Source organism: Arachis duranensis, chromosome 6 (assembly GCF_000817695.3).
Source record: "Arachis duranensis cultivar V14167 chromosome 6, aradu.V14167.gnm2.J7QH, whole genome shotgun sequence".
NCBI lineage: Eukaryota > Viridiplantae > Streptophyta > Magnoliopsida > Fabales > Fabaceae > Arachis > Arachis duranensis.
This window is the reverse complement of record NC_029777.3, coordinates 40804658-40829751: the sequence shown is the minus strand read 5'-3', so window position 1 is coordinate 40829751 and position 25094 is coordinate 40804658. Positions and strand designations below refer to the sequence as shown.

Sequence of the window (25094 nt, the reverse complement as noted above, 5' to 3'; positions counted from 1 at the left end):
TCCCTGTGGGATTTGACCTCACTCTATTGTGAGTTTTTACTTTACGATTCGGTATACTTGCCGACGGGAAATTTTTTGCGAGACAATTTTTCGTGCATCAAGTTTATGCGTCGTTGCCGGGATTGATTTGTATCAACAATGATTAAGTTAGAAGTTCACTAAATTGAGCATTTTTCTTTTGTTTGTTTACTTTATTCAGTCGTTTACCTTCAGTTTGTTTTGTTTCTTCCTCATCCCCTATACTCTCCCTGTTTTCTTTCTTTCTTTGTTATTATTTACAATTCTGCTCACTAACCCACTAACTGTTTGATAATTTGCACCACTCACACTAACAATCACTCTAACAAGAATAATCTTTTCATTTAATCTCTTGATGTGTGTTTTGTTAGTTGTATGATAGGGAGAAGAGGGGGAGATTTTACTTCTTTCGATTTAGAAACTGAAAGGACCCTCCGGAGACTAAGGATGGAAGTAAGAGGGAAACGAGTTGTTGGTGCTGAGAAAGAGGAAGAGTATTTTGAAACTAACATGGAGGAGAACTTGGAAAACAATCAAGAAGGAGAAGCTCATAACCATGCCAGAGAAGGCCCTGTAAATCATGCTGGGCAAGAGAGGAGAGTTCTAGGTTCTTACGTTAATCCAAACCCAGGAAACTGTGGAAGTAGCATCCAAAAGCCAACCATACATGCCAACAACTTTGAACTAAAACCCCACCTCATTACCCTTGTTCAGAACAACTGCTCATTTGGAGGAAATGCTCAAGAAGACCCCAATCAACATCTAACCACCTTCTTGAGAATTTGTGAACTGTGAAGTCTAATGGAGTTCACCCGGATGTCTATAGGCTGCTTTTGTTCCATTTTTCACTCAGGGACAAAGCATCCAAGTGGCTTGAATCCTTCCCAAAGGAAAGCTTAACAAATTGGGAAGATGTAGTGAACAAATTTTTGGCAAGGTTCTACCCTCCTCAAAGAAACAACAGGCTGAGAGCTGAGGTGCAAACTTTCAGGCAACAAGATGGTGAAACTCTCTATGAGGCATGAGAGAGGTTCAAGGACTTAACGGGAAAATGCCCACCAGATATGTTCAATGAATGGGTTCAACTTCACATTTTCTATGAAGGTCTTTCTTATGAGTCAATGAAGGCTATAGACCATTCATCAGGGGCTCTCTAAACAAGAAGAAAACTATTGAAGAAGCCATAGATGTCATTGAAACAGTCGCTGAGAATGACTACTTCTATGCCTCTGAAAGAAGCAACACTCGAGGAGTAATGGAGCTGAACCACATGGATGCATTGCTAGCTCAAAATAAGATGATCACCAAGCAGCTAGCAGATCTTACCAAGAAGGTGGAGGAAAACCAAGTTGCAGTAGTCATCACTTCATCACCAGCTCAAGAAGGAGTGAATATAGGAGAAGAAGGTGACTGGGAACAAACGAACTATGTTGGAAACTCACTTAGACAAATCCATGATCCATACTCCAAAACTTATAACTCTGGATGGAGAAATCACCCTAACTTTGGATGGGGGAATCAACAAGACCAAGGCCAAGACCAGAGACACCACAACCTCAATTCCAACAACAATGCAACTCACCAACATACCTCACAGAGATCCTATCAACACCCACCTAACCATCCTTCTCAACCACCTAATCTCAATCCACCATCACTAAACGAGGATAGACTTTCAAAGATTAAGACTCTACTTGAAGATATATGTAGAGAAGTCCAAGACAATAAGGTGTTTAAGGAAGAAGTGCGAGCCAATATCAAAAACTAAGGAGAAAACATCAAGAGACTGGAGTTTCAAGTAGGGTATCTATCTCAACAAATTCCCAAAGACACTGATAGATTTCCCAGTGACACGGAGAAGAATCCAAGAGGAGAAACAAAGAAAGTAAAGTGGGAAGAATGTAAGATGATCACCACAAATGATGAGATGAGTATGGAGGAAGTAGAACACCTCCAAGACAGTCCAAAGGGAAACAATGAAGAAAGAAACCATGCACCCCAACTCACACTCAAGGAAGAGCTGAAGAAAAGGGAGATACTGAACCCATATGCACCCTTTCCCCAAAGGCTTAAGGGTGGTGTAGCAAGGAGAATGTATTCAAGGTTCCTCGACATGTTTGCATCTCTTAATGTAAGTATACCATTCATTAAGGCCCTCCAGGAAATGCCCTCCTACATCAAGTATATAAAGGAGCTACTAGCCAAAAAGACTTCATTGAAGGGTGGACAAACAATAAAGACGAACAGGGATTGCAGTGCTCTCATTCAAACAGAGCCACCCACAAAGAAGAAGGATCCAGGGAGTTTCCACATTTCCTGTGCTATAGGAGAAACAATGATTGATAAGGGACTCTGTGACTTGGGAGCAAGTATCAACCTAATGCCTCTATCTCTCATGAAAAAGCTTCAAATCAACGAGCTAACACCCATAGATGTAATCATCAAATTAGCTGACAAAACTCAAAAAAGGCAATAGGAGTGGTTGAGAATGTGTTAATGAAGGTTGGGAACTACTTCCTCCCCACAGACTTTGTCATCCTGGAAATGGATGAGAATCCTATTCACCCCATCATTCTGGGAAGGCCATTCTTAGCCACAGCCAGAGCACTTATAGATGTGGAGCGAAGAGAGCTAGTATTGAGAATACATGATGAGCAGCTCACCTTCAATGTTTTCAAACTCTCACAAGAAGCAGATCATGTTAACAAAGAGCTGAAGGAAGAGTCAAACAAGGGAGCTCAAGCACTACCCTTAAGAACTCCTGTGGCTAACAACCAATGTGATCAGAAAGAACATCAATCAAGTGCAATCCAAAAGGAACCAGACCCACCAGAGTCATATGAGATAGGCAACAAAACCATTCTCAAAGAGGAAACCACAAGGAACAAATTAACATCAAGGGACATAAGAAAAAGGTCCCAAGGGGATGGAAAAATATGAAAATCCCTACAGAAGATTTCTCTCTAAGAGATGAAGTGGTCTCTACATACTTTCCATTTATACCACCTCACCTCCCAACTATTCCATCTCAACTGCCTCTAGTATACACCATCAACAAAATCTTATCTCTGGAACATGTGGAACTTCTCAACAAAGCCAATGAAAACATGTTCACTGCAAGGGGGGAAGATTTTAAGCACTACCAACCACCTTGACAAGGACCAAATGTCAAGCTAATGACGCTAAAGAAGCGCTTCATGGGAGGCAACCCATGTTCTACACCCTCTCTCTTTAATCTCTAATAGTAGTAATAAAGCAAAGTTCATGGATTCAAAATCAACTTCGACAAACAATATGAGCATCCCTACATGCAACATATAGTACATGATAAGTTTGGTGTTCAAGGCACATCAAGAGGGCTTGAACGCACTCAATAGTATAAGATCCCTTTCAAATCTTGTTGCACCATATAATCACAAACAAGTTTGGTGTTACCTACGTTGCATGCATGGGAGCTTGAATGGTCGATTGATTTATATCCATGAAAAGCATTTAGTTGTTTAGATATTTCAAAAATAAAAGAAAAAGATTTTTTTAGTAGCTATTTCACACCTTAATCTTTCCCACCAACAATTTCAATTAACCGTTTGCATTCCTTTTATCTTGTATAGGAAATTAAAAAGGGTATTGATGGTGCTTGATAGGATAATCAAGGAAGGGAGATTCGGCCACTATGCCAAGGAACTTATACACTTGTCTCCAAGGGGAGTATCTTGGAAAGTGTAGCCATGCAACATTGGAAAGTGGATAGCCTTGGAGACTGAACCAAGAATCTCATAAAAGAGGTGATCCTTGTGCTCATCCAAGTTCAAGCCCCAACCGTCCACTATCAAACAACACCATCAATCCACACCCTTCAATCATTTACCATCTTCCTATATAAACCCCTTCACACAACATCCCTTTATTTCAACTCTTCACCTTCAAAGTATACACTAGACACTCCGTTCCTCACCAAAGGTTTTCATACACACCCTTCTAGCCATCTTGTGAGTAACAAACACATCAACCATCTTGCATGGCATCATCAGGCTCCAAGAGACGAAAAGGGAAGGAACCTATAGAGCAGTCTCCTTTTGATGAAAATAAATTTAGAACCTTTTACCATGCACTACAATTTGGGTGGATGGATGACAAAGAAATCATATATGAATTAGGCTTTCAAGTCACACAAATTGAGTGCCCATAAATCACAGAGAAGGTGGAAAAACGTCGATGGGAGCTCCTCACCGACCCGATTACAAGGGTGCACGCAACTCTGGTAAGAGAGTTTTATGCAAATACAGTTAGACATGATAAGGCAGATGAATCCTATACAAGTTTCGTGAGAGGGGTCATGGTGGATTTTAGTCCCATGAGCATCATGAGAGTGCTAAAGCTGCGAACCATACCCTTTGCAGAAGAGAGCTATCACTCAAAAATGGATAACAACCCCAACCACGACCAGATTATAAAAGATATCTGTGTGCAAGGAGCAGACTGGAACAGAGACCCCCATGGGAAACCCAGATTTATAAAAAGAGGAGACCTCCTTCCTGAGGCTAAAAGGTGGTTTGAAATTGTAAGGAGATCCATGATGTGTGGAAAACGATCCAACACAAAACTCACCGGCAAGTGTACCGGGTCGCATCAAGTAATAATAACTCACATGAGTGAGGTCGATCCCACAGGGATTGAAGGATTGAGCAATTTTAGTTTAGTGGGTGATTTAGTCAAGCGAATCAAGTTTTGGTTGAGTGATGTGTGTTTAACAAGAAGTAAATGACAGTAAATGTAAAGGGGGAAGGGAAAAGTGCAGTAAATTAAAGAACAGGAAGATAAATTTGCAGAAGCTTAAAGAACAAGAAAGTAAATGACTGAAACTTAAAGTGCAAGAAATGTAAATTACAGTAACTTAAATGGCAAGAAAGATAAATGGCTTAAATATAAAAGGGGATTGAGGAATGGGATTGCAGGATCTAAACAAAGAAGAAGTAAATTGCAGCAATTGATTGAGCAGAAATTAAATCAGAAGCAAATATCATTCAAACAGAAAGAAAATAAAGAAAACAAATTGAAAAGAGTTTGAATGGGAATTGAGACAGAATTTCCTCAATTTCACACACCCAAAACTCAGAAACAGAAGAGTAGAATTGTCCAAGTACGAATGAGGAAGGAGATCAGTAAATTCTCCCTTGATCCTCTTAGTGCTCGGTCAAGTCTCTCAAGAAAGCTCAAAGAAAGTGCAAATTCAAAGGCTAAACCAAAAGTAAGTCAAAAGGTAAAAAAATTCCAAAAAAAAGGTCCTAATTACATCAAACTAGCTTCTATTTATACACTTTCTATTCTTGGATTTTGGGATTTGGATGGGCTTTTGATTTGGTGAAGAAATGAATTAAATTGGATTTTTAATTTAATTTTCGGCCCAAAAATAATAGCTTCCAGGAGGCTGCCCTGCCCTTGTGGAGAGCAGGGCCGGATTTGGTGCTTGGTGCGTGCGTGGTGCGCCAGAATGGTGCCTTGGTGCGCAGGATGCTGCCCTGCCCTCGCGGAGAGCAGGGCAGAAAATGTTGGTGCGCCAGAATTGTGCTGTGGTGCGCCAGAATCGTGCCTTGGTGTGCCAGATTCATGCCACGACAAAATGCTGCCCTGCCCTCACCAGATTTGTCTTGGTGCTGCCAGAACGTGTCATGGTGCTGCCAGAATCCAAAGTTGGTGCGTCAGAATTGAGCTTGGTGCATAGGATGCTGCCCTGCCCTCGCGGAGGGCAGGGCAGAAAAAATTGGTGCTGCCAGGAGAGGATTGTGGTGCGCGCTGGTGCTGCCAGGAGAGGATTTGGTGCGCCAGATTTGTGTGTGGTGCGCCAAGATCGTGCGCCAATCCAAATACTGCCCTGCCCGCGCCAAGGGCAGGGCAGAGTTCCCTCTTCCACGTCCCGTGTTCGAAACACGGCTGGGGCACAAATTCAATTAATTTCCTTGGCTTCTTGGCACGGCAATCAACCTTAGTTCTTGACTATTATATATTTCTGGAAAGCCCTGGATGTCTACTTTCCAACGCAATTATGAGCGCGCCATTTAGATTTCTGTAGCTCCAACAAATCCATTTCGAGTGCAGGGAGGTCAGAATCTAATAGCATCAATAGTCCTTTTTCAGCCTCTGAATCAGATTTTTGCTCAGGTCCTTCAATTTCAATCAGAAAATACCTGAAATCACAGAAAAATACACAAACTCATAGGAAAGTCCAGAAATGTGAATTTTTCATAAAAAACTAATAAAAACATCCCTAAAAGTAGCTAGATTCTACTAAAAACTACCTAAAAATAATGCCAAAAAGCGTATAACTTATCCGGTCATCGGAGACCTCCTTCTTGAGGCTAAGGGGTGGTTTGAAATTGTATGGAGATCCATCCTCCCAGCCGGAAACAACTCAGAGGTAAACCTTAAGAGAACAACAATGGTGCAATGCATAATGAAGGGAGGAGAAATCAAGGTTCATGAACTCATTGCCCAAGGCATTCGGAAGTTTGCTGAGAAGAGCGATTCTAGAGGAAGGTTGTGTTATCCCAATACTATTCTCCGTCTTTGCAACAAGGCTAGGGTGGTATTCAAGGATGGAAACCCCGAGTGGATAAAAGTTGGCCTTCCAATCACTTATCGTCGGATGCATGCTGCTGCAACTCCCCTACCTCAACGAAGGGTAAGAAAGAGACCAGCCCATCAAGCTGAGGAAGGACAACATCCACAGGAGCAAGCCCCAGCCACCTTAGGCATGCACCAATTACAAGAGGCTATTGATACCTTATCTAGGCAATACATGGAAAATTAAGGGGCACAGAAGGAGCTTCAAATGCAAATAATGGACCGCCAAGAATAATCACTCTCTAGATGGATGAATCAGCAAGGGGAATGGCAAAAACAATTGTGGACCAGCAATTGGAACAAGGGAGACAATGGAGTGAGTCCTTCCATAACCTGAACGAGAAGCAAGACCAACAACAAGAAGCCATCCAAAAGCTAATCAACATCCAATCACATCAAGGTGCACACATTCATGAGATGCATAGGAAATAAATAGAACAGGAAGATCTTTTCGATAAATACAGAGCATTTTCGGAAGGGGTTTACATGAGTGAAACTGGATATCATGTAAATACCCAAGCCAGGATTGGATACTTAGTCGGACAATTACCTGTATTGCATCCGGGGATAACAAAATATGAGGATGTAAAGGATGAATTAGCACGAGTGGAGCGCGAAAGGGCCGAAAAGAGTCATGAGTCAGTAATGAAGGCACTGGAAGATTGGAAAATAGCTAGAATGAATCGGATGAGAGGAAGTACAAGTGGACATAAAGAAGACAAGGAAGCAGAAGAACATGAGCATTCCAATAAGTGAAAGGTGGTGGAGTTCCTTCTTAGTTCTATCTTTTTCAAAGCTTTAAATAAAGAAAATCATGTATGAAATAGAACATGCTTCCATAGTAGCTTAGGAATTTTCAATTATGCTTTAAAATGTGTTGCTTAGGTCCATGCTCACTAGTCTAGATCCCTAGTTTTCATCTTCATCTTTCTTACTTGTATGCATGTCCTTTAAGTTAATCAAAAAAAGAAAATGTTATGATAAGAACAAGAGTGGAGTTATTTTGTGAAGTAAGTTCTGAATGTTTATGGTAGGGTGATTAGTTAGCTAAGTTGGTTCACCAAACAAGGAAAGAAGGCAACTATCTATCCTGAATCCTATGCTTGAAACACATCCTATGAGACTAACTAAATAATAAGATCCCAATAAGAAAAGAAAAAGAGCAATAAAAGTGAAAAGGAAAGAAACACAATAAGAAACAATGCTAGGCACCAAGGGTTTTAAGATTGAGGCATGTGTCTGTGGTGTTCATATGCAAGGGATATGCTTGGATGAATAAGCTCTTAGGGGTGCCTCATCACTTGGTAACTTTGATTAACTAATCTGGGATTATCAGCTGAAAGTCCACTATCAAGAGTGACCTTTGCTACAGAACACTTAGTAACCTAAAGAGGTGCTGGACACCAAGGTCTCAAGAAATAAAAATAACAAACCATGTGCCTGTGGTGTGTATGTATGAGGGAAAGATACTTGAGGGAGTAAGTCCTTAGGGGTGTCTTAACACCTAGCACCTCGAACCAACTGGTTCGGGAGTGTTGACTGAAAGCTTATCATAAAGAGTCGCCCTCTTACAGAGCACTTAGCCAAAAGATGAATGTAATAAATCTGAAAAAAAAAGGGGGGGGAAGGATTAATAATTAAGAAGTCTCAAAGGATGCAATCAAGAGAGTGACCAATGACTTGATAAAAGCCTAAAACCTAGTAAAGGAAAGAACCTAAGTTGCTATGCATGAAAGCCCATGAACCAGGAATTCTACTTCTAAATTATCTTCTTGTTCTTTCATCCATTCTTCCTATGTTTTAGTACTTGCTTAGGGACAAGCAAACTTTATGTTTGGTGTTGTGATGCCAGGGCATCTAGGCTAGTTTTACTGACCTTTTCTTTATTGTTTTAGGGTAGTTTCATGCATTTTCTTAGAGAATAAAGCAAGTTTTGGATGAAAATACACTCACACCTTGATTCAAGCAACTATTGTGAATTTTACATGATTTCATGAGGATTTTGCAAGGAATGAATGACAAATTGATGATGCATAATCTCATGACTTTGGCTAGAGCTTTGATGCACTTTATTTGCTTGATTTCAGGACAAAGGAAGCAAGGAAGAACCACGTTAGTAGCCATGTTAACCTAGTTAACGCGACCACTAACGTGGAATGGGAATGAGCTTGCAACGTTAATAAGAAAAGTGATCACCAATAACGCCTGCGAAGCCATCATAAACCCATGTTAATTCCCACGTTAACTAGGTTAACGTGGTAGTTAACGTGGAGAGAAAGAAAGCTCCAGCGTTAGTGGTAAATGTGAACACCACTAATGCTCCAAAATGTGGCAATGAGCCACGTTAAGAGTCACGTTAACTTAGTTAACGTGAACTCTAACGTGGAAGAGAGGAACAATGCCAACGTTAGTGACACTCACCTTTGTCACTAACGTTGGATCAAACTAGCATTGCCCAAGTTAGTGGTCACGTTAAGACCACTAACGTGAAAGTTAACGTGGAGCTAAGATTGATGAGCCAACGTTAGTGACACTCACCTTTGTCACTAACGTTGGAGATGGCATTCACTACTACGTTAACTTAGTTAACGTGAGCTCTAACGTGGAGAGTAGGGGCATTTGGAGCGTTAGTGACAAAGGTAAGTGTCAATAACGTAGGGACAAAGGGCACAAGGCAACGTTATTGGAAAAGGTGAGTCCCAATAACGCTTACGAAGGTTCATAAGGCAATGTTAGTGGTCACATTAGTGCCACTAACATTGGAGATAACGTGGGCTATATAGGGTTGGAACGTTAGTGAAAAAGGTGATTGCCACTAACGTTCTCGAACCCACAATCTCACTTAACGTTAACATCACTAACGCCCATGCCTAACTCACACTTTTCTGCAAGCTGAGCCCACTGAAGATTGTAACTGCTTCAACTCAAGATCTAAGGCCCACATCCAGGGCTTGGAGAACTCACTAGAAGATCAAGAAGAGTAGTATATATAGGAGTAGTTTTGAACTATAGAGAAGCTTGGCACTTTGGAAAACTACCCTCTGTATATTTACTTTTCTGCACTTTTCGCTAAGCATGTATTCTTTTCTGCCATTTTCAATTTCCAGAGCTATGAACAACTAAACCCCTTTCATTGGGTTAGGGAGCTCTGTTGTAATTTGATGGATCAATTATAGTTTTCATTCTTCTTCTTCTTTCTTCTCTTTTGATTTACTAGAAAGCTTTCGATCTCAATTCAATTGGTTAGTTGTCTTGGAAAAGAAACTCTCCATAATTGGATCTCCTCTGAGCCTTGGAAAAGGGATGAGGAGATCATACTAGAAATGCTTTCTCATGTTGGACCAAATTGGGGTCTGGGCGGATATAGTGACATGTAATCCTCCCAACATTTTGATTTGGAAATACATGTGGTATAATCAGTGACCAAACTTCATCTCTTCCCATGAGCAATTAAATCAAGGAATTGGGACAATTGTTCAAGCTTAGAGAGATTGGGTTGCCAAGGAGATCAATAGATGCTTTGATCGAGGAAGAGATGAAAATGAATTTGATCCAGAGAATACAACATCTCCTGAGCCCAATGAATTTCCCATTTCTGATCTTACCCATTCTCTTTACTTTCTATCATTTATTTCCATGCTCATTCCCCAAAATCCCCATCTAAGATTCTGTACTTTAATTTCTGCTATTTACTTTCCCGCCATTTAATTTTCTGCAATTCTCATACTACATTCTGTTTAGCTCAACTAGCATACTCTTCCAACTAAAGTTGCTTGACCAATCAATCGCTGTAGGATTCGACCTCACTTTATTGTGAGTTTTTACTTTACGATAATTCGGTATACTTGCCGAAGAGAAATTTGTTGTGAGACAAGTTTTCGTGCATCAATACATTGCATAAAGAATGAGTGGCACACCAAACTTAGTGTCACACTTTCACTTGCAAGTATCCAGTAAAGATTGGAAGCAAATTTTATTGCATAGCAACACCAAACTTAGAATGCAATCACATGTCCATTTTATTTTAACTAAGACTAAATGAAACTGTTATATGTTAAATACAATCACCAAGCCAAGAATCTGTCATGAATAAGTATTTCTTGGTGATATATTAACAAAAACAATTAATAACAGAAAGAATTAAAAACAAGGAAATGACTAAAACAAAGAGAAAACTAAAATTGTATAACTAAAAAAAAGATAACGCTGCAAGGCATTATGATTATGCAGACAAGTGGTGTTGCTAAATAGATTGCATGGGAAATAAGTGGCACACCAAACATAGAATCTTAGTGTGACACTTTCAATTCAGATTTGATGCAATCATCCATAGAGATTGAAAAGAGATTGTTGCAGGGCAACACCAAACTTAGTATGTAATCATATGCCAATTTATTGAAATTTAAACAAAGCAAAGAAAGAAAATAAACCAAGCAGATAAATGACGTGTTACCTAAGGTTGGGTTGCCTCCCAACAAGTGCTATTTTAGTGTCATTAACTTGACATGTTGTTCTTCACTTTCTTCCTCTTCTTCCAGTTTGTTAAGAGGAATGACCTCAAGGGGAGAAATAAACCAGCTAGTGTTCCCTTTTTTGGTCTCTTCTCAGCAAGCTTCCTTTTGTAAATGGCTTGATTGAGTTTGCTTGCTGGATCAGGGGTAGGATTGGTGCTCTTGTTAGTTGCCTTCACTTCTTTAGATTTAAGACTTGGTTGCTGGTGCACGAAAATTACACTTACACTATGTAATTCCGCACAACTAACCAGCAAGTGCACTGGGTCATCCAAGTAATACCTTACGTGAGTAAAGGTCGATCCCAGAGAGATTGCTGGCTTGAAGCAAGCTATGGTTATCTTATTATTCTTAGTCAGGATACCAATAGGGTTCTTTAGTTTCAATTGTAAAAAGTGAAAGAGCATGAAATGAGTATTTGTTACGTAGTAATGGAGAATGTGTTAGAGTTTTGGAGATGCTTTGTCTTTTGAATCTCTGCTTTTCTACTGTCATCTTCTTCATGCACGCAAGGTTCCTTCTATGGCAAGCTCTATGTTGGTGGATCACCGTTGTCAATGGCTACCATCCGTCCTCTCAGTGAAAATGGTCCACGTGCGCTGTCACCGCACGACTAATCATCTGTCGGTTCTCACTCATGTTGGAATAGGATCCATTGATCCTTTTGCGTCTGTCACTACACCCAACCTTTGTGAAATTGAAGCTCGTCACAGTCATTCAATCCCTGAATCCTACTCGGAATATCATAGACAAGGTTTAGACTTTCCGGATTCTCAAGAATGCTGCCAATGGATTCTAGCATATACCACGAAGATTCTGATTAAGGAATCCAAGAGATACTCATTCAATCGAAGGTAGAACGGAGGTGGTTGTTAGGCATGCGTTCATAGGTTGAGAATGGTGATGAGTGTCACGGATCATCACCTTCTTCATATTGAAGTGTGAATGAATATCTGAGATAGAAACAAGCGTGTTTGAATAGAAAATAGAAATAATTGCATTAATTCATCGAGATACAGCAGAGCTCCTCACCCCCAACAATGGGGTTTAGAGGCTTATGCCGTCAAAGAGTACAAAGTTCAGATCTAAAAAAAATGTCATGAGGTATAGAATAAACCTCTAAAAGTTGCTTAAATACTAAGCTAGTAACCTAGGTTTATAGAAAATGAGTAAACTAAGATAGATAGTGCAGAAATCCACTTCTGGGGCCCACTTGGTGTGTGCTGGGGCTGATACTTGAGCTTTTCACGTGCCTGGGCTGTTTCTGGAGTTAAACATCAGGTTATAACCTGTTTTGGGCGTTTAACTCCAGTTTGCAACCTGTTTCTGGCATTTAACGCTAGAATGGAACATGGAACTGGCGTTAAACGCCAGTTTACGTCGTTTATCTTTGAACAAAGTATGGACTATTATATATTTCTGGAAAGCCCTGGATGTCTACTTTCCAACCCAATTCTTTCCTAGTGCAGGGAGATCAGAATCCAACAGCATCACCAGTCCTTTTTCAGCCTGAATCAGATTTTTGCTCAGCTCCCTCAATTTCAGCCAGAAAATACCTAAAATCACAGAAAAACACACAAACTCATAGTAAATTCAAGAAATATGAATTTTTCCTAAACTAATAAAAATATACCAAAAAGTAGCTAGAACCTACTAAAAACTACCTAAAAACAATGCCAAAAAACGTATAAATTATCCGCTCATCACAATACCAAACTTAAATTGTTGCTTGTCCCCAAGCAACTGAAAATCAAATAGGATAAAAATAAGAGAATATACTATAAATTCCAAAATATCTAGGACTAGTAGCTTTTTGCTTCTGAACAGTTTTGGCATCTCACTTTATCCTTTGAAGTTTAGAATGATTGGCATCTCTAGGAACTCAGAATTCAGATACTGTTATTGATTCTCCTAGGTTAGTATGTTGATTCTTGAACACAGCTAATTTATGATTCTTGGTCGTGGCCCTAAGCACTTTGTTTTCCAATATTACCACCGGATACAAAAATGCCACAAACACATAAATGGGTGAACCTTTTCAGATTGTGACTTAGCTTTGCTTAGGCCTGAATTAATTTCCTTGGGCCCTCCTACCCATTGATGCTCAAAGCCTTGGATCCTTTTTACCTTTGGCTTTTGGTTTTAAGGGCTATTGGCTTTTTCTGCTTGCTTTTTCTTTTTCTTTTATATTTTTTTCGCCATTTTTTTTCGCAAGCTTTTGTTATTCACTGCTTTTTCTTGCTTCAAGAATCAATTTTATGATTTTTCAGATTATCAATAACATTTCTATTGTTCATCATTCTTTCAAGAGCTAACAATTTTAACATTCATAAAATTTAATGTCAAAAATATGCATTGTTCAAGCATTCATTCAGAAAACAAAAAGTATTGTCACCACATCAATATAATTAAACTAATTTCAAGGATGAATTCGAAACTCATGTACTTCTTATTCTTTTGTTTTTAGAACATTTTTCATTTAAGAGAGGTGAAGGATTCATAGAGATATTCATAGCTTTAAGACGTAGACACTAGACAATAATGATCATGTAGTAAAAGCACGAAACATAGACAAACATGAAGTATGAAAATAAAAAAAAAGAAAAATAAGAACAAGGAAGTTAAGGAATGAGTCCACCTTAGTGATGGCAGCTTGTTCTTCCTCTTAAAAATCTAATGGTGCTCCTCTATGTCTCTTCCTTTCCTTTGTTGCTCTTCCCTTAAGGCGCTTTAATCTGCAATCAAATGCTCTACCACTGAACTATGGACCCTTAAGATAAACCTCTCCATCTCTCATAACTCATATATGGAAGCAACTGCCTTCCCTTTCCTCTTTCTAGAGGTTTCTCCGGCCTTAGGTGCCATAATGGTTATAGAAAAATAAAAAGCAACACTTTTTCCATACCAAACTTAAAAGGTTTGCTCATCCTCGAGCAAAAGAAGAAAGAATGGAGTAGAAGGAGGAGTGGAGGAGATGGAGGTGTGTGAATGGGTGGGTTCGGGAGGTTAATGGTTTGAATTTGAATGGTGAGGTAGGTGGGGATCCTGTGGGGTCCACAGATCCTGACGTGTCATGGATTTCTCATCCCTGCACCATTTAGGCGTGTAGAACGCCCTTTTAGTGCAATCCTGGCGTTTAACTCCAGACTGCTACTTGTTTCTGGTGTTAAACACCAGCTTGCAGCCTCCTTCCCATAATCTTGGCATTAAACGCCCAGGAGATGCTTCCTTTGGGCATTTAACGACCAGTCCTTGCTTGTTTTTGGCGTTTAATGCCCAATAGTTGCTTGTTTTAGCCGTTTAACGCCCATTTGCTGCTTTTTTCTGGCGTTAAACACCAGAAACCTTACTTACTGGCATTTTTGTGCTAGTGATGTCCTTTTCTCTGTGATTCTTCTGCTTTATGTCCTGAATCTTTATTTCTCTGTATCATTCACTGGAATGTATTATCTAATTTAGAATTAAAATTACAAATAAAATAAACTCATGACTGGGTTACCTCCCAGCAAGCGCTTCTTTACTGTCTTTAGCTGGACTATTACTGAGCTTTTAATCTAGTCTGCAATGTCTGCAAACCACGAAGCCTCCTGAATAGCAAACAATTACTCATCCGGAAAGGTTTCAGAGATCTTAGTAGGAGGGAAGGACGGTCCTGCTAGTGGTTCTATCCTGGATAGGTGATCAGCTACTTGATTTTTTGTCCCTTTTTTGTCTCTTATTTCTATATCAAACTCTTGCAGAAGCAACACCCATCTTATGAGCTTGGGTTTTGAATCCTGCTTTGTAAGTAGATATTTAAGAGCAGCATGGCCAGTGTACACAATCACTTTTGATCCTACTAAATAAGATCTGAATTTGTCAATGGCATAAACCACTGCAAGCAATTCCTTTTCTGTGGTTGTGTAGTTCTTCTGCGCATCATTTAGAATACGGCTGCCATAATAAATGATGTGCAGAAGATTATCATGCCTTTGTTCTAATACTGCACTAATGGCATGGTCACTGGCATCACACATTAGTTCGAATGGTAATACCCAGTTTGGTATAGAAATGATTGGTGCTGTGACCAACTTAGCTTTCAGAGTCTCAAAGGCCTGCAAACACTCTTTGTCAAAGAGAAATGGTGTATCAGCAGCCAGCAGATTGCTTAGAGGTTTTTTGATTTTCAAAAAATCCTTAATAAACCTCCTATAGAATCCTGCATGCCCCAGAAAGCTTCTGTTTACCTTAACATTGGCAGGTGGTGGTAATTTTTCAATTACCTCTACCTTAGCTTGATCCACCTCTATTCCCTTGTTTGAAATTTTGTGCCCAAGGACAATTTCTTCAGTCACCATAAAGTGACATTTCTTCCAGTTTAAAACCAGGTTAGTCTCTTGGCACCTCTTTAGAACAAGTGCTAGATGATCAAGACAGGAGCTGAATGAGTCTCCAAATACTGAAAAGTCATCCATGAAGACTTCCAGAAATTTTTGCACCATATCAGAGAAAATAGAGAGCATGCACCTTTGAAAGGTTGCAGGTGCATTGCATAGACCAAATGGCATCCTTCTGTATGCAAATACTCTAGATGGACATGTGAATGCTGTTTTCTCTTTATCCTGGGGATCTACTGCAATTTGGTTATAACCTGAATATCCATCTAGAAAGTAGTAGTCATCATGACCTGCCAGTCTTTCTAGCATCTGGTCTATGAATGGTAAAGGAAAATTATCCTTTCTGGTAGCTGTATTGAGCCTTCTATAATCAATACACATACGCCACCCTGTAACTGTTCTTGTAGGAATTAGTTCATTCTTTTCATTATGAACCACTGTCATGCCACCCTTCTTAGGGATGACTTGGACAGGGCTTACCCAGGGGCTATCAGAAATAGGTAAATAATCCCAGCCTCTAGTAATTTAGTGACCTCCTTCTGCACCACCTCCTTCATGGCTGGATTCAGCCGCCTCTATGGTTGAACCACTGGCTTAGCGTCATCCTCCAATAGGATCTTGTGCATGCATCTAGCTGGGCTAATGCCTTTAAGATCACTGATGGACCACCCAAGAGCTGTCTTGTGTGTCCTCAGCACTTAAATTAGTGCTTCCTCTTCCTGTGGCTCTAAGGTAGAGCTTATGATTACAGGAAAAGTGTCACCTTCTCCCAGAAATGCATATTTCAGGGATGATGGTAATGGTTTGAGCTCGGGTTTAGGAGGTTTTTCCTCTTCCTGAGGGATTTTCAGAGGTTCTATTATTCTCTCTGGTTCTTCCAGATCAGGCTGAACATCCTTAAAGATATCGTTTAGCTTTAATTCGAGACTCTAAGTCATATTGACCTCTTCCACCAGATAGTTAATAATATAAATGCTCATGCAGTCGTTTGAGGTGTCTGGATGCTGCATAGCTTTGACAACATTCAACTTAAACTCGTCCTCATTGACTCTCAGGGTTAATTCCCCTTTTTGGACGTTAATGAGGGTTCGTCCAGTTGCTAGGAAAGGTCTTCCTAGAATGAGAGTTACACTCTTGTGCTCTTCCATTTCCAGCACCACAAAGTCAGTGGGAAAGACAAATGGCCCAACCTTGACAATCATGTCTTCAATCACCCCTGATGGGTATTTAATGGAGCCATCAGCAAGTTAGAGACATATCCGGGTTGGTTTGACTTCTTCAGTCAAACCAAGCTTTTTGATAGTGGATACAGGTATTAGATTGATACTTGCTCCAAGATCACGTAGAGCTTTCTTGGTACAAGTACCCTCTAATGTGCATGGTATCATGAAGCTTCCGGGATCTTTAAGCTTCTCTGGTAAGCTTTTCAGAATGACTGCACTGCATTCTTCAGTGAGGTAAACTTTTTCAGTTTCTCTCCAATCCTTTTTATGACTTAAGATCTCTTTCATGAACTTAGCATAAGAGGGTATTTGCTCAAGTGCCTCTACAAACGGAATCGTTATTTCAAGAGTCCTGAGATGGCATGTAAAGCGGGCAAATTGCTTATCCTGTTCTGCTTGGCGGAGTTTCTGAGGATAAGGCATTTTGGCTTTGTATTCCTCAACCTGAGTTGCTGCAGGTTTATTTCCTACAGATGTGGTTGAAGAAGCCTTTTTAGAGGGATTGCTATCAGTACTTGTATGTGTTTGATCCCTCACTGGCATTTGAATGCCAGGGTTGGAAGCTGGATTGGCGTTGGACGCCAACTCCTTACCTGTTTCTGGCATTTGAACACCAGAACTGAGCTTCCCTTGGGCGTTTAATGCCAACTCCTTGCCTATTTGTGGCATTTGAACGCCAGAACTGAGCATGGGTTGGGCGTTTAACGCCAGCTCTCCACCCTTTTCTGGCGTTTGAATGCCAGAATTATTCTTCTCTGGGCTCTTACTGTCCTCATAGAGATTTTGGGTAGCATTTTGTTCATTTCTTGGCTTCCTGCTACCTTGAAGTGAGGTATTTAATATTTTCCCACTTCTTAATTGAACTGCTTGGCACTCTTCTGTTATTTGTTTTGATAACTGATGTTCTATTTGCTTCAACTGTACTTCCATATTCATATTAGCCATTCTTCAATTGTCTTTCTCATGTGTATAGATCCACCAGCTGAGTAGTCCAAAGACATCTGAGCTCTCTCTATAAGCCCATAATAGAAGATGTCTAACTGCACCCACTCTGAAAATATTTCAGAGGAGCATTTTTTAGCATCTCTCTGTATCTCTCCCAAGCATCATAAAGAGATTCATTATCTCCTTGTTTAAAGTCTTGGATGTTCAGCCTTAGCTGTGTCATCCGTTTTGGAGGGAAATATTGATTCAGGAATTTTTCTGACAGCTGTTTTCCATGCCCTTATGCTAACCTTAGGTTGGTTATTTAACCACCTCTTAGCTTGGTCTTTTATAGCAAATGGAAATAGTAATAATCTGTAGACATCCTGATCTACTTCCTTATCATGTACTGTGTCAGCAATTTGTAAAAACTGTGCCAGAAACTCTATAGGTTCTTCCTGTGGAAGACCGGAATACTGGCAACTTTGCTGCACGTGGATTTATTTTATTATATTTATTTTAAAAAAATTCAAAATAATAAAATAAAATAAAATAAAAACTAAAATAAAAATAAAAAAATATTTGAAAATATTTTATGAAGATTTTAAAAAAAGTGAGGGAAGAGAAAGTGGTTAGGAAGTTTTGAAAAAGATATGTTTTTTTTTTGAAAACTTGACAACTAAGATATGATAAGATAAAATTTTGAAATTGAAATATGAATTTTTATGGAAAATTTCGAAATATTTGCTTAAAAATAGTTAGAAAATATATTCTTTTTTATTTTTGAATTTTATGATGAAAGAGAAAAACACACAAAAGACACAAGACTTGAAATTTTTAGATCTAATGCTCCTTGTTTTCGAAAATTTTGGAGGGAAAACACCAAGGAATACCAAACTTAAAAATTTTAAGATCAAAACACAAAGAAGACTAAAGAACACTTTAAAGACTCACAAGAACAACAAGAACATGAAGATAGAACACCAAACCTAAAATTTTTAAAGAAACAAGATAAAATTTTCGGAAATTAAAGAAAAATTACACAAGAGAACACCAAACTTAAAGTTTGGCACAAGATTTAATCAAAAAAAAAATATTTTTGAAAAAGTTTTAAAAGGAAGATACCCAATTACCAAGAACACAAGAACAACGTTCTAACCAACTGAGCTATAAATTTAACGTGTTTTAAAAAGGTATTTTTAAAGGAAAACAAAAACATGCAATTCAAAAATTGAAAGATAAAGAAAAGCACAAAATTAATAAAGAAAAATAATATTTTTGAAAAAATTTTGAAAAGACAATAAAAGACTCTGACCCTAAAGACAAAATTTTTCCTAATCTAAGCAACAAGATGAACCGTCAGTTGTTCAAACTCAAACAATCCTCGGCAACGGCGCTAAAAACTTGGTGCACAAAAATTACACTCACACTATGTAATTCCGCACAACTAACCAGCAAGTGCATTGGGTCGTCCAAGTAATACCTTATGTGAGTAAGGGTCGATCCCACGGAGATTGCTAGCTTGAAGCAAGCTATGGTTATCTTATTATTCTTAGTCAGGATACCAATAGGGTTCTTTAGTTTCAATTGTAAAAAGTGAAAGAGCATGAAATGAGTATTTGTTACGCAGTAATGGAGAATGTGTTGGAGTTTTGGAGATGCTTTGTCTTCTGAATCTCAGCTTTTCTACTGTCATCTTCTTCATGCACGCAAGGTTCCTTCTATGGCAAGCTCTATGTTGGTGGATCACCGTTGTCAATAGCTACCATCTGTCCTCTCAGTGAAAATGGTCCAGGTGCGCTATCACCACACGGCTAATCATCTGTCGGTTCTCACTCATGTTGGAATAGGATCCATTGATCCTTTTGCATCTGTCACTACGCCCAACCTTTGTGAGTTTGAAGCTCATCACAGTCATTCAATCCCTGAATCCTACTCGGAATACCACAGACAAGGTTTAGACTTTCCGAATTCTCAAGAATGCTGCCAATGGATTCTAGCTTATACTATGAAGATTCTGATTAAGGAATCCAAGAGATACTCATTCAATCAAAGGTACTACGGAGGTGGTTGTCAATCATGCGTTCATAGGTTGAGAATGGTGATGAGTGTCACGGATCATCACCTTCTTCATATTGAAGTGCGAATGAATATCTTAGATAGAAACAAGCGTGTTTGAATAGAAAATAGAAATAATTGCATTAATTCATCGAGACACAGCAGAGCTCCTCACCCCCAACAATGGGTTTAAAGACTCATGCCGTCAAAGAGTACAAAGTTCAGACCTAAAAAAAATGTCATGAGGTATAGAATAAACCTCTAAAAGTTGCTTAAATACTAAACTAGTAACCTAGGTTTACAGAAAATGAGTAAACTGAGAAAGATAGAGCAAGAATCCACTTCTGGGGCCCACTTGGTTTGTGCTGGGGCTGAGACTTGAGCTTTTCACGTGCCTGGGCTGTTTCTGGAGTTAAACGTCAGGTTGTAACCTGTTTTGGGCGTTTAACTCCAGTTTGCAACCTGTTTCTAGCGTTTAACGCTAGAATGGAACATGGAACTGGCGTTAAACGCAAGTTTATGTCATTTATCTTTGAGCAAAGTATGAACTATTATATATTACTGGAAAACCCTGGATGTCTACTTTCCAACCCAATTGAGAGCGCACCATATGGACTCTTGTAGCTCCAAAAAATCCATTCCGAGTGTAGGGAGGTCAGAATCCAACAGCATCAGCAGTCCTTTTTCAGCCTGAATTAGATTTTTGCTCAACTCCCTCAATTTCAGCCAAAAAATACCTAAAATCACAGAAAAACACACAAACTCATTGTAAAGTCTAGAAAAATAAATTTTTCCTAAAAACTAATAAAAATATACTAAAAGGTAGCTAAAACCTACTAAAAACTACCTAAAAACAATGCCAAAAAGCGTATAAATTATCCGCTCATCAGTTGCTGTGTGATTATTGGAGTTTTATCTTCATCCAGAGCCTTTTGAATTGGTGGTTCCATGAGCTCTTCCTCTATGTACTTCTCTGCTTCACTTAAGTGTGAATTCTCTTAATTGACTTCTTCACTTTCTTGTTTATCTACTTCCTCTTTTGCACTCAACATTTGATTTAATAATACTTTCATAGAGGAGATCTGTTGTTCTTCCCAATATTTCTTCATCTCCTCTTCATATCTTTCAATCACAGATTCAAGTGTTGAGCATCTTTGGTTCAGGAAAGTTTGTGAGGGTTGTGAGTTTTCATGTTTCCTTGTCATCACAAGTGCAGTTTTGATGTTCAAATACATCCACCACCTCATTCTTCATTGAAATTTTGCTTGACACAGGGGCCTCTTCTTCTTGCTCTTCCACTTCCTCTTTCACATCCACCAATTGGTCTTTATCTTCCTTGCTTAGCAGTTCTAAGTTTCTCTTCATTTGCTCTAAGTACCCATCTATCTTCTTGAAGCAGATCTCTTGCTCTTTCCAGGACTGTTCTTGCCTTTCCAATAATTCTCTGGACTTTTGAAGGGGATCTTCAACTGCTAGCTCAAAAGATGAAGGCTGAGAGTGATTTTGTGGACATGCATGTATTATTGTGAAATTGTTTTGAGGGATATAGAATGAATTTTGTGAATTGTGGAATGAATTTTGTGGTTGGTGACATGAGTTGTATGGGTCTTGGAGGAAACTGTGTGTTGAGGCATAATCAAATGATGAAGAATTTCGAAATGAGAAACTGGGAGGTGAGGGTGGACAATTTTGCATAAATAAATTAAAGGTTTTCTCAAGTGATGATGGCTCTTGATATGTGGAGTATGAATTGTCAAACGCTCTCTGATTTTGATCCTCCCAGGCACAACTTGAAGAATTGTTAAACTCATCACAGTATGGATCATCTTGTTGCCTTGAGGGACAATCTTGTATGAATTTATTGAAAATACACTCTAGTGAAGATGTCTCTTGATAAACACAGTATGGATCACTAAGATTTCTTTGATTTTGACTTTCCCAGCCACAATATGAGTAGTTGTTAGACTCATCAAAATCTGGATCATATTGTGTCTCTGGAAGGTGTCCCATTTCAATTGATTGTTCACATTCTTGTTGACATGTCCAGACACCATGAGGGTAATGACTTAAATCATCTTGTGGTTCTGGATCATATCTCATGTGAATTGCTTCATCATCTATCACTTCTTGGTGATATTCCCAGCTACCATTAGAATAATGACTCGAGTCATTTTGTGGTGGTGGAAAATATCACATATGATTCTCTTGCTCATCTTGTGGTTCTGAGACATATCTCCATGGATTGGAGTGCTCAGGATCTGTAAATTGTTGGTGATATTCCCAGCCATCATTAGAAATTGGTGATGGTGGGTAATATCCCATAAAATTTGTTTGATCATAAGATGAGGTACACTCTATTTGAATTTTGTAAAACACAACACCAATGAAAATTGAAATTCATGTCATAGAGAAGAATTTCTTAGTGAGGCAATAACTCAAACACCTTGCTATCAGCTTAAAACAGGAAACAAAAACAAAAAAATGCTTAATCTAGACTTCTCACCCACTTAATCATTGTCGATCTAAATCAATCCCCGGCAATGGCGCCAAAAACTTGATGGGTGAAAATTAGATTTCACAGAAAACTCACCGACAAGTGTACCGAGTCGCATCAAGTAGTAATAACTCACAAGAGTGAGGTCAATCCCACAGGGATTGATGGATCAAGCAACTTTAGTGAGTGATTAGTTTAGTCAAGCTAACAATATTGAGTGATAATTGATGAAGCAGAAAGTAAATGACAAGAAATTTAAAGTGCAGAAAGTAAATTTGGCAGAAACTTGAATAGCAAGAAAAGTAAATTACAGAAGATCTAACTTGCAGTAAGTAAATTGACAGAGGCTTGAACAACAAGAAATGTAGATTGCAGTAAATGTAAAGGGGACTGGGTGTTGGAAAATTAAATGAAGGCAGTAAATTAGAACTCAGATCAATTGAAGAAAATTAAATTGCAAGAAGAGTAGATCAGATTGTATCATGAACATAACAGAAAGGTAAAATTAGAGAAAAGGAAGTTGGACTAGAGGATTGTAGAAATTGAAATTTTCACAAACTAAATTCAATGTAACTCAAGTGTAGAAGGTGCAGAAAAATAAAAAGTGTATCAAAGAGAGCTTTCTATTCTACTTCTACTCCTACTCTCTAGCAGAGCCAGCCTCCTTTCTAAAATAGAACAGATGCCTTTTTATGGGCTTTTACAAAAATGAAAAATGAAAATGAACTTCAAAACAAGTTACAATTAAAATGAAATTTCTAATCTAATTGTTTCTTGTGCCTTTGAGTGATGTCAATGGGTTTTGCTTGCTTTAGATTTGAAGAAGAGTAGATCCGGATGGCTTGGTTCAAGTGGCATGGTGTGTTGGTGCAGCTCCAGTGGAGCGCTCTGTTGGGTAATTGAATGTAGCATTCACTCCTTGTGTGCCTTGTCATGTGCCACAGCATGCACCTAGCGCTCAATAAGTGAGGGCTGCACTCAAATTGTGAGCGCTACACTTATTGCTTTGCCTTGTTGAAGTTGAACGCTACATTTCCTTCCTTAGTGAGTGCTACTTCCTTGATTTCCTTGGGCCTTATGCCCGAAAATGCTCAATTTAGTGAGCGTAGCGCTCACTTGAATGAACGCTTGCTCCCCTTTCGAGCCTTGGCGCTGGCCCTTGCTCCCTTGGTTGATTTGTTGTTCCTTAAAGATGCCTTTCACTTGTGCTTCAATTTCATTCCAAATATCGTTGGAAAGCTCTGAATGTCAACTTTCCAACTCAATGAGAAACGCATCAATTGGACATCTGTAGTTCAAGTTATGGTCCTTTGAAAAATGCATGGTCATGCTGTTTTGGAGGCCGAAAACGCTCAATCTTGTGAGCGTAGCGCCAGCTTCTGAGGCCCATCCTTGAGGTTCACCCCCATACTATTATATATCATTGGAAAGCTCTGGATGTCTACTTTCGAATGTAATTATAAGCACATCATTACAAGCTCTACAGCTCAAGTTATTCTCCATGGAAGGTGAAGAGGTCAGCTGGCCTTACTGCAGGTTGATGCCATGTTAATCTATGCACCTTCAGAGCAAGTTTTCTCCCTTGGATTTAGTCCACCATGCGGTGCCATATATGCTTGGAAATCTCTAGATGTCTACTTTCCAATTCCACTAAAATCACTTCATTTGGAGTTTTTTTAGCTCAATTTATTCTTGCTGGAATATGAAGAGGTCAGGGTTGCAAATCCTCTTTGCTTAACTCAAAAGCCTCTTTGAGTTTGTCTCCAACTCTTTTGCCACCATGGGAGTATGATTCTTCTTTTTAGTGCTTTTATTGCTTCTTCTTCTATTATTTCCTACAAAGTTTATAAAATCAAAAGATCAAAGAAATATACCATTTAAGCACAAAAGCATTCAATATTTAAGCACTAATAATCAATTTCTTGTATGAAAAAGCATAGAAAAACATGACATGATGACATGTCATCAGGTCTTTAAGTTCTTTCTTGAACCTTTGAGGGTATGGAAGAGGAGGGTTGTAAGGCTTCACCTCCTTCCTCTGCGGATGTTCCTCCATGACTTGTTTTCCCTTTTTTGAAGCTTGTGGTTTTTCGTCCTTCTTATTGGACTTCTCTTGGTCATGCTTGTCTTCTTCTACTTGTTTCTTGCTGCCAATGTCATTCTCCAAAGTTTTTCCACTCTTTAATTGAATTGCTTTGCATTCTTCTTTTGGATTAGGAATGGTGTCACTTGGTAACGCATTGGTTGGTCTCTCAGCCACTGTTTCCTTAGACAATTGGCCAATTTGCCTCTCCAAATTTCTCAGTGAAGCTTCATGGTTCTTGTTGGCCAATTCTTGATGCTTGATCATTTTCTCCATCATCATCACTAGGTTGGAGATTCTTTCGGATTCTTGGGGTGGTTATGGTTGATTATGGGATGTAGATGGTGGATGAAAGTTATTTTGGTTAGTTGAGATGTTATTGGGTGGATAGTAGTTGGATGGGGGTTGATTGTTTTGTGGTTTTTTATATTGGTTTTGGTTAGTGTTTTGATGGTTTTGATGGTTTGTGTTTCTGGAGTTGTTTTTGTTTGAATTTTTTTGCCAAGGTTGCTGATTCTGGTTTTCTCCCCACCTCAGATTGGGGTGGTTCCTCCAAGATGAGTTGTAAGTGTCTCCAGGAAAATCATTTTGTCCAGCTCCTTTGTTGTGCGTGTATTGGACTTGTTCCTGCTGTTGCTCTTCATAGCTCTCTTCTTGTTGTCCCCATACCATTGATGGTTGACTGGTGGTGCTCACTGTTGCAAGTTGTAGCCCATCCATCCTCTTTGACATCATTTCAATTTGTTGTTGAAGTTGTTGGTGCATAACCTTGTTTTGAGTCAAGAT

The 25094-nt window shown here is 39.1% G+C and overlaps 1 non-coding gene across 1 annotated transcript; it reads right to left on the bottom strand.

Moving 5' to 3' along the window:
- Positions 1–980: 980 nt before the first annotated feature.
- Positions 981–1087, bottom strand: LOC127740336 (small nucleolar RNA R71). The gene has a single exon (XR_008001015.1). It is a non-coding gene; the product is annotated as a small nucleolar RNA R71 (small nucleolar RNA).
- Between the last annotated feature and the right edge of the window lie 24007 nt (positions 1088–25094).